The sequence below is a fragment of the Dasypus novemcinctus genome, chromosome 20 (assembly GCF_030445035.2).
Source record: "Dasypus novemcinctus isolate mDasNov1 chromosome 20, mDasNov1.1.hap2, whole genome shotgun sequence".
In the NCBI taxonomy this organism is placed as follows: domain Eukaryota; kingdom Metazoa; phylum Chordata; class Mammalia; order Cingulata; family Dasypodidae; genus Dasypus; species Dasypus novemcinctus.
Window position 1 is genome coordinate 6,775,160 of NC_080692.1, and position 12,848 is coordinate 6,788,007.

The following is a 12,848-nucleotide window of genomic DNA, read 5'->3' on the forward strand; positions in this document are numbered from 1 at the left end:
AAGAAATTATTAAATAGAAACCGGCTGGGGCGCTCCCTCCTGCTCTCAGGAAAGCGCACTGTCCGCAAAGCCCAGGAGCAGCTCTGCGCGCACTTCCTTTGTTTCCCATCACAAGTCCAAGTTCAGCCCACGGCAGACTGGACCCTTTGCCCCGAGATAAGGCGTCTTCTTTGATAACTTGCTCTGCTCTTGGGCTGCTTGGAAAGAGAATTAGAAACCGAGTGCGTCCTACCCAGTCGTGCCTGCCCTCTGGTGCTGAAGCAGCGCGGGGGGGGGGGGGGGGGGGGGGGGGTCCAGCCCCGGGAGGCCCTCGTGGGGGAAGGCGAGAGAGGCGGGGTTTCCAGCTGGCTCGGAGCACCCACATCTGGGTGGCAGGGGCCGCTCCTGGGTTTGGAGGGGCTGCAGGGTTGGCGGGTGGGCTCGCCTTTCCCGAGCGAGGCCAGGCCCGTCTTCCCTGGGCTGCTGCCTTCAGGGAGCGCGCGGGGGAGCTTCCCTCTCACTGCCCGGCAGGGTGCTCTGCGGGGGGACCGGGCAGCAGAGGGTGGCCGGGTCAGCATGAGACCCTCTGGCCTGGAGGCGCCGTGACTCTCTGGGATGGGGACTGGGCGGGGAGGCGCCCTGAGCATTGGGCGGTGCTGGTTCCCTCTGCGCAGACCTGCCTGCCGCCCTGGTGATATCGCACTTCTGAATGTCGTTTCAAATTCATCCCCTTGCTTCCGGGTATGCCTGTTCTGCCTTCATTCCCATTTCAGGTGGCCTCGATGACTTTCATTATCTGTAGGTTTCCACGCTCGTTCCAGCCCAATCCCCCATCCGTTTTGCTGAGAATGCCATGCCCCTGCCCGAGAGATCCAGGGTCACTCCTGTTGCCCCCAATCAAGTCCTACATCTTTATTTTTTCTTAATTAGATAAGTTGTAGGTTTGCAGAAAATAGAGTTCCCATATACCTCTCACTCTCACACATGCAGTTTTCCCTATTACTAGCACTTTGCATTCATGTGATACCTTCGTTACAACTGATGAAACATGTTATTATTTTTTGTCTTTATTTATTTTTTTAATATTACATTCAAAAAATATGAGGTCCCCATATACCCCCCACCTCCCTCACCCCACTCCTCCCCCCATAACAACAATTGCCTCCATCATCATGAGACATTTGAAACAATGTTATTATAATTCTACTATTAACAATAGCCCATAATTGGGGAAGCAGATGTGGCTCAAGTGAGAGAGCTTCTGCCTACCATGTGGGAGGACCTGGGTTCAGTCCCTGGAGCCTTCCGGTGAAAAAGAAGAAGAGAAAGCATACCTGCATGGCAAGCCAAGTGCCTGCGTGAGTGCCCACGTGGTGAGCCAGTGCCCCATGCAAGTGAGTCCTGCAGCAAGATGATGATGCATCAAGAGAAAGGCAAGGAGAGAGTCAAGGTGAAGCACCACAGAAACTAGGAACTAAGGTGGCGCAATTGACAGAGAACCTCTCTCCCCATCAGAGGTCCCCAGGATCGAATCCCAGTGAATCCTAGAGGAGAGTAAATGAGAAGAGAAGACAACAGAGACAGCAAACAAAACAAAACAAACAGCAGGGTGGAAGGAGGGAAGGGGGGGAAATAAATAAATCTTTTTAAAAAAATGTCCATAGTTTACATTAGATTACACAGTTTGTGTTGTTCAGTGTTACGGTTTAAAAACTTTTTTTGGTCATAATAACATATATGAGACCTAAAAGTTCCCCTTTTAACCACATTCAAATATACAATTCAGTGGTGTTAATTACATTCACAGTGTTGTGCTACCAGCACCACCATCCATTGCCAAAACCTCCCTCACCCCAAACAGAAGCTCTGTATCCATTAAGTATTAACACACCATTTCCCACCCCCCACCCCTGCCCCTGGTAATCTCTATTCTAGTTTCTGACTCTGAGAATTTGCTTATTCTTATTACATATCAGCGAGGGCATACAGTGTCCTTTTGTGTCTGGCTTATTTCACTCCATATGATGTCTTCAAGTTTCATCTGAACTTCATTTCTTTCTAGAGCTGAATATTCCAGTGTACAAATACTTTGCATTTTGTTTATCCATTCATCTGCTGATGGACACTTACGTTGCTTTCATCTTTTACCAATTGTGAATAATGCTGCTATGAACATTGGTGTACAAATATGTTCAAGTTCCTGCTTTCAATTCTTTTGGGTATATACGTAGCAGAGGGATTGGCAGGTCATATGGTAATACTGTATTTAATTTTCTGAAAACTGCCAAAGTATTTTCCATAGCAGCCTCACCATTTTACATTCCTACTAACAGGGAACATGTGTTCCTATTTCTTCACATGCTCCCCAACACTTGTTTGTTTTTTCTTTTCTTTTAATGGTAGCCATTTTAGTGAGTGTGAAATGGTATCTCATTGTGGTTTTCATTTACATTTTCATAATGGCTAATGATGGTGTGCATTTTTTTTCTTGTTTATTGGCCATTTGTATACCTTCTTTGGAGAAATGTCTATTCAGCTCTTTAACCCATTTTTTCACTTGGGTTGTCTTTTCGTGGTTGAGTGTAGGCTTTCTTTATATATTCTGGATATTAAACCCTTATTGGATATATGGTTTCCAAGTATTTTTTTCTCCTGTTCTGTAAATTGTCTTATTACTGTCATGATGAAGTCCTTCACTGCAAAAAGTTTTTAATTTTGTTTGGGTCTCGTTTATCTTTTTTTTCCTTTTTTCTTTTGTTGCTTGCACTTTTGGTGTGATGTCTAAGAATCTGTTGCCTAACTCAAGGTACTGAAGATGTTTCCCTGTTTCCTTCTAGAAGTTTTATAGTCTTAATTCTTATATTTGTCTTTGATTCATTTTGAGTTAATGTTTGCATAAGGTGTGAAGTAGGGATCCACCTTCACTCTTTTTTTTTTCCTCTTTTGTACTGTTATTTTATTACTGTTGTTTTATTTTGTAATAAGCCCATATATTATATAAAACATAACAGGAAAAATGAACAAATTTATAAAATAAACTGAGGTGTTTGGATGAAAAAAAAAAAACACAAGAGCTTTGCCTTCATGTCTACAGATCTCTTGATATGTTGTTGGTCTTGTTCTTTAGATATCAAAGATACCTAGCTTGAAACAAAAGCTGTTATGCTGCAAGGTTAACCCATAGTATGATGGTGGCCAGGAAGCAACAGATTTCCTAAAGTCTTATCCTTAGATACAAGGCTCTAACAAATGCTGATATGGAAAAACGCAAACTTTCATCATCTGGCAGCAAGAGGGAAGCTTGAATGAATGAGTGCACCTAACCTCCAAGTCCTCTGAAAGGAGGTGAGAAAACAAATACTGCATTTACCAGTGTTCCCCCAAAGCATTACTCTAAGCACGCAAGAGGGTGCTGTAAGCAGCTGCAATAGTGAGATCCAACCCAGAGGTAGGTTCCAGGCCAAAAGTAGGAGAGCAGTTAAAGAAATCCCCCTGGGGCCAGGACCATTTTACAGAATGCCCATATTGTGCTGGGTGATGATCCTGTGGCCTATTTATTTCTGATTCAAAAGGACATTTCCAATCTCAACCTTGCTTTAAAAGAGGCATTTGTGCGCCTGCTATTAAGAACAGCTAGGATATAGGATAAGGCTTACAGAAAATTATTTAGCAAGCACATGCTGGCTATTCCAGTTTGAAATCTACCAGACTACAAAATCAAGGGGAAATAAAAAGTTGAGGATGGAGCTGTTGTTCCTCAGGATGAGGGGAAAAAATCTTATAAAAGGGAAAAGGGAGGGATTAGGCACTCAACCCTATATGGAGAACATCCTTCTCACACTAATTAGAAGATAGGGAAGAGTATTACCAAAGGTTGACCAGACCATTTTGAGAAAAAATGGACAGGGAAAAAAGCATTTATGAAGAAAAGAAGAAATCTAGTAAAAGAAACACTTCTGGGTCTGATGAAGCAGGTGAGTACCAAAGACAGCGCTATCTATTACTCCAGTGTGGAGCTGGCGGCACTATCTCAAGACATTTTTTTTTTTAAGATTATTTATTTATTTATTTATTTAATTTCCCCCCCTCCCCTGGTTGTCTGTTCTTGGTGTCTATTTGCTGCGTCTTGTTTCTTTGTCCGCTTCTGTTGTCGTCAGCGGCACGGGGAAGTGTGGGCGGCGCCATTCCTGGGCAGGCTGCTCTTTCTTTTCACGCTGGGCGGCTTTCCTCACGGGCGCACTCCTTGCGCGTGGGGCTCCCCCACGCGGGGGACACCCTTGCGTGGCACGGCACTCCTTGCGCGCATCAGCACTGCGCATGGCCAGCTCCACACGGGTCAAGGAGGTCCGGGGTTGAACCGCGGACCTCCCATATGGTAGACGGACGCCCTAACCACTGGGCCAAAGTCCGTTTCCCTCAAGACATTTTTAAACCCAATGAAATGTTTTAAAAATGTGGTAGTGAACAAAGCAAATGAAAACCAAACCTCCAATGGGAAAATCTCTTTAGATTTGAAATCCAACATAATCACGTTTCAGTAATTTTGTGCATTATAGGGAAAAAAAAAGTAACAAATGTGAAGATTTGTTTTATTTCTACTAGGGAAAGAGGAGGATAAACAGAACCATTCCAATTTGTTCTCCGCCGTTTACGCACACAAACCCACACACATACATACACACCAAAAATATCCCAACAGAAAACAAAAACCAAGAAATCTAAAACCGAAACACCCTCAAACTGCACCAATACTTCGTATTTTGACCAAAGAATAAATCCTGGAAGTGCAAAATGCAAAATCAAATGACTGAAAATGCTGAACAAACAGCATTATTAATATACAAAATATTTATATTACTGAACTAATAACAGGTGATGTTCTCTGTGTCTGTAAAACTTTGGAACCACATAGCTGATTTGTTAAATCTAGTCCATGTCAGCTTCCAAAAACCAGAAAATATTTTAGTTAGCTTCATCCTTTGATGCCTCATCAAAATTTTCTACGAGATCTGGAACATCATCATCTTCTTCATCAGTGTCTTCTGGTTTTGGTGCTTTGCTATCCAGCACTTGCCGGGGGAACTGTTCAGCTAACTTCCTGAGACTTGTTAAGCTGTCAGCACCAAGCTGACTTAATGTTCCAGGGAACATTTCTGTTATTGGTTTGGCTTCTGCATGACTGGTAATTGCAAAGGTGTTAGCAGAGAGGGAAGCTTGGACCTTGGGATTGTTGAAATGGGTAACTGTCCCCATCATCTTTAATCATGTTCACCTCCTCAATACCAGCTATATTATTCACAGCCAGTTTTTTAAGAGAACTCTGAAGCTTTTTGTCATCAGCCGTAGCTGTTCTGTGTACCACCTTCTTCTTTCTGCGAGCTGTACCCTTGCCCTTTATCCAGACCTGAGCCTCAAGTTTGGCTAACTTTTCTTGATTCATGCTGTTGGTAAATCTGAAGCAGGAAGGGTCCTCTAACACCGGCACGCGGCAAGAGCAAGATGGCTGCCTCAGCGGAGACAGAGAAAGACGACCCACCTTCATTCTTTTGCATATGGTTATTCAATTTTCCCAGCACCGTTTGTTGTAGAGACAATTTTTTCCTCATTGAGTGGACTTGGCACCCTTATCAAAATTCAATTGTCCTGAAATATGAGGGCCTATTTCTGAAGTCTCAGTTAGATTCCATTGTTCTGTGTGTCTGTCCTTGTGCCAGTGCCATGCTGTTTTGATTACTGTAGCTTTGTAATACATTTTAAAATTGGGAAGTATGAATCCTCCAACTTCATTCTTTTTATGTATTTTTTTTAGCAGTAGTGAAAGTGGGCATCATTGTCTATTTCCTGATCTTAGGGGAAAGCTTCTAGTTTTTTCCATTGAGTATAATATTAACTGTGGGTTTTTATACATAGCAGCCCTTGATCATGTTGAGGACATTCTCTTCTATTTTTGTTTTGTGAGACTTTACCATGAATTGATGCTGGATGTTGTCAAATGCCTTTTGGTATCAATTGAGATGATCCTGTGGTTGTTTTCCTTCATTCTATTAATGTGGTGTATTACACTGATTTTCTTAGAACTATTGTTGCATTCCTGGGATAAATCCCACTTGGTCACTGGCTTTTCTTTTTTAAGATTCATTTTTATTATTTATTTCTCTCCCTTCCCCCTTCCCCCAGTTGTCTGCTCTGTGTCCATTCGCTGTGTGTTTTCTTCTGTGTCCACTTGTAATCTTGTCAGCGGCACTGGGAATCTGTGTCTCTTTTTGTTGTATCATCTTGCTGCATCAGCTCTCCGTTTGTGTGGCGCCACTCCTGGGCAGGCTGTGTTTTTGTGTGGGGCAGCTCTCCTTACGGGGCGCACTCTTGTGCGCGGGGCTCCCCTACACAGGGGATACCCCTGCGTGGCAGGGCACTCCTTGCGCGCATCAGCACTGCGCGTGGGCCGCCTCATCACATGGGCCAGGAGGCCCTGGGTTTGAACCCTGGACTTCCCATGTGGTAGGCGGATGCTCTACTGGTTGAGCCAAATCCACTTCCCTCATGGACTTTTAATAAACTGTTGGATTCAGTCTGTTAGTACCTTATTGAGGATATTTGCACCTATATTCATAAGGGATAGTTACATAATTTTTTTTCTTCTGATGTGTTTATCTGGCCTGACAACAGGATAATGCTGGCTTCATAAAATAAGTTAGGAATATTCCCTCCTTTTCTATATTTTGGAAGAGTTTGAGAAGAATTGGGATTAATTCTTCTTTGAATGTTTGGTAGAACTCACCAGTGAAAACCATCCTAGACTTTTCTTTGTTATGTTTTTTATTGCTGATTCAATCCCTTTACTTGTCATATTCAATCTCTGTATGTCTTAAGAATTTTCTATTTTTCTTGAGTCAGTTGAGGTAAATTGAGTGCTACTATCATTGAACGTGTTGCCATTCAATTGTTCATAATATTCTTATAATCCTTTTAATTTTTGTAAGGCCAGCAGTGATGCCCCTTCTTTCCTATCTGATTTTAGTTATTTGCATCTTCTCTCTTCTTTTCTTTGGTTGTGTAGCTAAAGGTTGGTCAGTTTTATTGAACTTTACAAAGAATCAACTTTTGGTTGTCTTCCCTTGAGTATACATGTGGTTTCTGAATTCTCCTGACTACACAAATGTTTCTGAGTGCCGTAATTTCCCACAGAAACTCTCCTTTTCACCTTTCCCCTAGACCTTAAGACAATATAATGTTAAGGCTCAAATGTAATCTTTTGCCCCACCTAGCTGAGAACTGATAGTTCACCTTAGTGTTTTCAAGCAATGCCCACTTTTCCAATCTGAGTTCCAAGATAGGTCTTGTGTCGCTCCTTCATGTACCACCAGATGGGTTGGGATGGACGTGCAGTAATTGATGAGTGATGTTTCTGCTCCATCTGGAACTAAGAACCAGAGTCTACAATGGGGACACAGGCCGCGTCGTCTTCAAGGCTGCCACTGAGCCAGCGAGCCGAAGGAGCAAGGGCAAGTGAAAATGCCACAAAGCTTTCCTATTACTTTTTCACGATCCAGCACTCGACAGCCACTGTCCACCTTTGTTTTCCAGCGTTCTGACAAAGTTGGCTGTGACAGTGTCTGCTTGCTTTCCCATGTTTCTCTTGGGGACCAAGAGCTTGGAGTTGCCTCCTCCACCATTTTGCTGACATCCTCCCCTTTCATTTTTAATGACATTGAGCCTGATAGCCCAAGATAATCTCCCTAGTTTAGGCTCAACTGATGAGTAACCTAATTTTCATTTGCCATGTAATCTAACATATTCGTGGGCTCTGGGAATTAGGATGTGGACATCTTGGGGAGGCCATTATTCTGCCTACCCCAGGGGGTGCTCCATACAGTTTTTCAGAGAGACCCAAACTGAACTCAGTAAAACACTTCTCCCTTCGTTATCTCATGACTCATACTTCCTGGCATCTCCTAAATAAACTATTAGGTTGGTGCAAAAGTAATTGCAGTTTTGCATTGTTGGAACTGGCTGTTTGAAATTGGAATACATTCTTAAATAAATGTGGTTATGTTATACATCATTTTAATGTGCATTTATTTATTTTTTGCTGATGACACTACTTGCTGTTTATTTTATATTTATTTTAGACTATGGAAATGATGTTAGACAAAAAGCAAATTTGAGAGATTTTTTTATTTGAATTCAAAATGGGTCATAAAGCATCAGAGACAACTCACAACGTCAACAACACATTTGGCCAGGAACTGCTAACACAGTGCAGTGGTGGTTCAAGAAGTTTTGCAAAGGAGACGAGAGCCTTGAAGATAAGGAGCATAGTGGCCGGCCATTGGAAGTTGACAACAACCAATTGAGAGCAATCATTGAAGCTGATCCTCTTAAACTACGTGAGGAATTGCTGAAGAACTCACCGTCCGACCATTCTGTGGTCGTTTGGCATTTAAAGCAAATTGGAAAGGTGAAAAAGCTCAATAAGTGGGTGCCTCATGAGCTGACTGAAAATCAAAAAGAATCATTGCCTTGAAGTGTCATTCTTCTCTTAGTCTATGCAACAACAAATCATTTCTCGATCTGATTGTGACGTGCGACAAAAAGTAGATTTTATATGACAACTGGCGTCAACCAGCTCAGTGGTTGGACCAAGCAGCAGCTCCAAAGCACTTCCCAAAGCCAAACTTGTGCCAAAAAAAGGCCATGGTCACTGTTTGGTGGTCTGCTGCTGGTCGGATCCACTACAGCTTTCTGAATCCTGGCAAAACCATTACAGCTGAGAAGTATGCTCAGCAAATCGATGAGATGCATTGAAAATTGCAATGCCTGCAGCCCCTTTGGTCAACAGAAATGGCCTCATTCTTCTCCACAACACCCGACCACAAGCTGCACAACCAGCACTTCAAAAGTTGAACAAATTGGGCTACAAAGTTTTGCCTCATCCACCATACTCACCTGACCACTTACCAACTGACTACCACTTCTTCAAGCATCTCAACAACCTTTTGCAGGGAAAACGCTTCCACAACCAGCAGGATGCAGAAAATGCTTTCCAAGAGGTCATCGAATTCCAAAGCATGGATTTTTACACTACAGGAATAAACAAACTTATTTCTCATTGGCAAAAATGTGCTTGTAATGGTTCCTATTTTGATGAATTAAAATGTGTTTGAGCCTAGTTATGATGATTTAAAATTCATGGTCTAAAACTGCAATCCTTTTGCACCAACCTCATACTTGCTCCCAAGTCCTTGTCTTTGGATTTGCTTTGGGGAGACCCCAAACTAAGACAAGACACTTAATCCATCTGAGTCCTAGATTCCTCCACCATGAAATGAAAATATATGAGCATTACCTCCTGGGGTTGTTGTGAGAATTCAGAGACGGTGCTTGTAAACATTTTGTAGAGTGGAGTATGTAGTAAGTACTCATTGGCTGTTACTGGAGTGGCAGAAGCTGGAGGACAGGCAATGCAGCTGGATTCCTCTAAGCTCTTGGCTATGTTACATAGAACATGCAGGTTTAGTTAGGCCAGTAGTTTATTAAGGAAATAGAAGAAGAGAATAGAAACGGGAGAAAATAACAGATTATAGGTTCCCAGGTGTAGCTGCAGGCTGCTCCAGGCAGAGAGAGATTTTGCTTGTGTGCTTGCTTTTTAAGCTATTAATTATTCCTCCCCTTGCAAATGTTCAGGGGAGGGGTTCTGGCTGTTTGCTTTTTTGATTAATTACCCACTGGACAGTTCCCCAGAAGGGGCTTGATGATAAGGCGCTTTGGGAGTATGCCGGGCTCTTCCGTGATGCAATCTCACTCCAAACGGAGAATTCTCGCGGGGTTCTCCCAGGAGCCTTCTGAGGGGGGTCGTTCCCTCAGGGGCTTTCCAGGTGGGCTTCCACGGCCATGTGTTTTACGGCCACATTTTTCTGCCTGGCTTTAGATTGGTCTTCCCATTCCCAGGCTAAACTAGCCTGCCGCAGCAGAGGACCAGCTTTAGAGAAGAGGTAATTCTTCTGAGACACCGACTCTGAAGGTGGGGGAGTGGGGTAGGGATGGGGTGGGAAAGTTAAAGCGACTCCCTTTCTCCTTCAGGGGCATCTGCTGCCCTTGAAAATAATGAAAACTATGAAGAATCCACGTAAGGACTTTCGAGCTGTGGGAAAAGCCCAGCTGGCACTGGAGATCACACATCCGTAAGGACATCAATTTCCACATCCTGAGGTTTCTCCAGACGAGTGAAAAGGCAGAGAAGGAACTGAAGGCTAGAACTTTGAGGGCATATAAATCTGCTCAAAGGAGGGTGTAGGAGCTGGGCAACTGCAGGGTCCAGACTGGATGGAGGGGGAAAGGGGGCACTGAGAAACTAAGGGTCCCAGTAAGGGTGAAGTGCAAGCGTTAGAAATGAGAGGACTACAGCACAGGAGATTATTGGCGATTAAGATTTCCTGGGACAAAGGTTCACCATGTGGAGATGGGTATGGGTGGCTGAAGTAGTGAGTAGAAGTCATTAGATTTGAGCTATTTATTGCCTACCAGACCTTACTTATGATCACAGAAATCCCTTGGGATGATAGCTGGTCAGGGGTCACTTTGAATGCACATGATAAAAAAACCGTGAGGGAGTGGCAACCCCAGCGGTAGATGGCAGGGGCCCTGAATGAGAATGGCAGGGAAACAGAAAAGCAATTCACTGGAGCTGCTTTGGAGCTAGTTAAAATGTGGGATACAGAAGGGGCAGCCACTGGGTCCTCTGGGTTTCTTTCTCTGCTCTTAAAAAAAATAATTTTACTTCAAATTCAAAAAATAAACTAACAGAAAAAAGCAGTTCAACAATCTATGGAAGCATTTGGATGGAGCTAGCTAGTGAGACCTGAAAACTCAGGGGGGCCTGGTAAGCCAACGAGGGAAAACCCAGAGAAAGTACGGTGGGAAGAAGGCTGGCAGAGCAGGACACATCAGAAAGGCTTGCTTAGGACAAGGGAAGGGAGGGACAAGAGAGCTGGTGGGATTCTCTGAAGGTTCTGGTTTGACTCCAGAAGAATCAAGAACTCCACAGGTCAGTCAAGGGTGTACAGCGTTTGCTCAGGAGACTCTGACTCAAATTGTTTTGGAGCTCCAGTGGCTGGGGGAAGAATTACCTGCCTATAAGGCTGTTTGCCTCCTACCGACTCAGCAGTATCTGTCTTCCTCTTGCCCTAGTCTTTCAACTTGAAGAGCTCTGAAACGTTCCCTCCAAAGTCTCTGCTTTTTTTTCCTGAACTCTAGGAAATCTCACCTCTTTCCAAGGCTACAAAACAAACACCGTTCATTCACTTGCTGAGGGCCCCACATTTACATCTCAAACTCAAGAGCCCTACCTACCGCCACCCAAGCTCCGGACTACCAATTGCTGGTTACATCCTGCAGCCTTCGGAAAATTAACATTTCCAAAGCCGAACTCTTTCCCAAATTAGTTTCCCTTCCAGAGTAGCATCGCTGCCCACCCAGATCCCCAAAACTATAAATCTGGAGGTCATTTTACGTTTCTTCCTCTCCTTTACCCCTCCGACTGCACACTAAATCATATTCAACCCAAATCTCTCCGCACTTTCCCACCCCCATTGCCTCAGTTCAAGTACACACATTTCCAATGCAGTGTGATAACCTCCTAACAAAAACCTGGCCCTATTTTCTTCTCTGGGAGGGGGCCTCCTCCCAACATTGTCACTAGAGTGAAACTTCTAGAAAAAAAACAAATCTGAAGAACCCTGCAGACTACGGCACAAATACCAAGGTCCTCCGCATAAGCCTTCAAATAGGGCACCTACTTTTGTGCCCCCAGCAAACTCCCCCTATCCCAATCTTTTTTCCTGCTTGTGGATTTTTTTGCTTAAATGCAAAATCAATTATAAAGGGGAAGGGTTAGGGCCCCGGTACCCTCCTTCCTTGGAATCCTGACTGTGGAGGTCTGGAGCTGGGGACTGTGTGTGTCTGTGCGTCTTCCCAAGTGGCTGGGAGGCAAATTTAAAATTTGTCAAACACTGGGTCAGGCCCAACCACGGTCACTCTTAACCGAAGTCCAACGGATCACCCGGAAGAGCCCCGGCCACCGTTCTTCCCTAACTTCTTGTAGGGGAATGGAGAAAGGGCACAAAGATCCGAGGCCGCGCCTGGTCTTCCAGCTTGCAGGACAAATGAAAACACCGCGGACGCGGCCAGGCAGGAATCTGAAAAACGAAAAGGGCATCCGCATACTTGGCACACCTGACGCAACACGCAAGCACGATTCGGTTAACAAAAAACATGTCCGATCCCAAATAGCGTTTGCCCGGCGCCGACCGTGCAGGCCGCCTTCCTCCGCACGCCTGTTTTGGGGGAAGCCCTGGCCGACGGGGCCACACAGCAGCATTCCGCTTCTCAGTCAGCTCCTCCTCAGACAGTGGAAAACCTGACAGAAGTTGCTGCCCCGGCGGAAGTGCCCCCCGGACGTGGCGGCGAGCGCGCACGGGGCGAGGCTGCCATGTTCCCTCGGACACGTGAAGCACCAACAAAGTAGCGCGGGGCCCTTCCTCGGCGGCGTCCTCCCGAGCGCCCTAAACGCTCCCGAGGCCCCGCGGCCCATGTGCCGGGCCCTGGGGCTCAGGTGAGCGCCAACGCCCAGCGCCTCACAGCAGGGAGCCGGCCCCCCGCCCCCGAGGGTCGTCGGTGGCCACGGCCCCCGCGCCCCCGCCCACAGCGTCCCCGAAGCCCCCGCGCTGGGCCGGGCGGCGGCCCGGGGACGGCGCGGGCAGGCCGGGGCCCCGCGGCGCGCCTCGCAACTTTAGAAGGCCAGCCCCGGCCGCCGCGCGCCCCGGCCCGGCCGGCGACCGCCCCCCCGCCCTCCCCCGAGGCCAATCACGGCG

General features: G+C 45.5%; 1 pseudogene; it reads right to left on the reverse strand.

Moving 5' to 3' along the window:
- Window positions 1-4,859: 4,859 nt before the first annotated feature.
- LOC139437075 (transcription factor BTF3 homolog 4 pseudogene) lies at window positions 4,860-5,593 on the reverse strand (annotated as a pseudogene).
- Window positions 5,594-12,848: the final 7,255 nt, after the last annotated feature.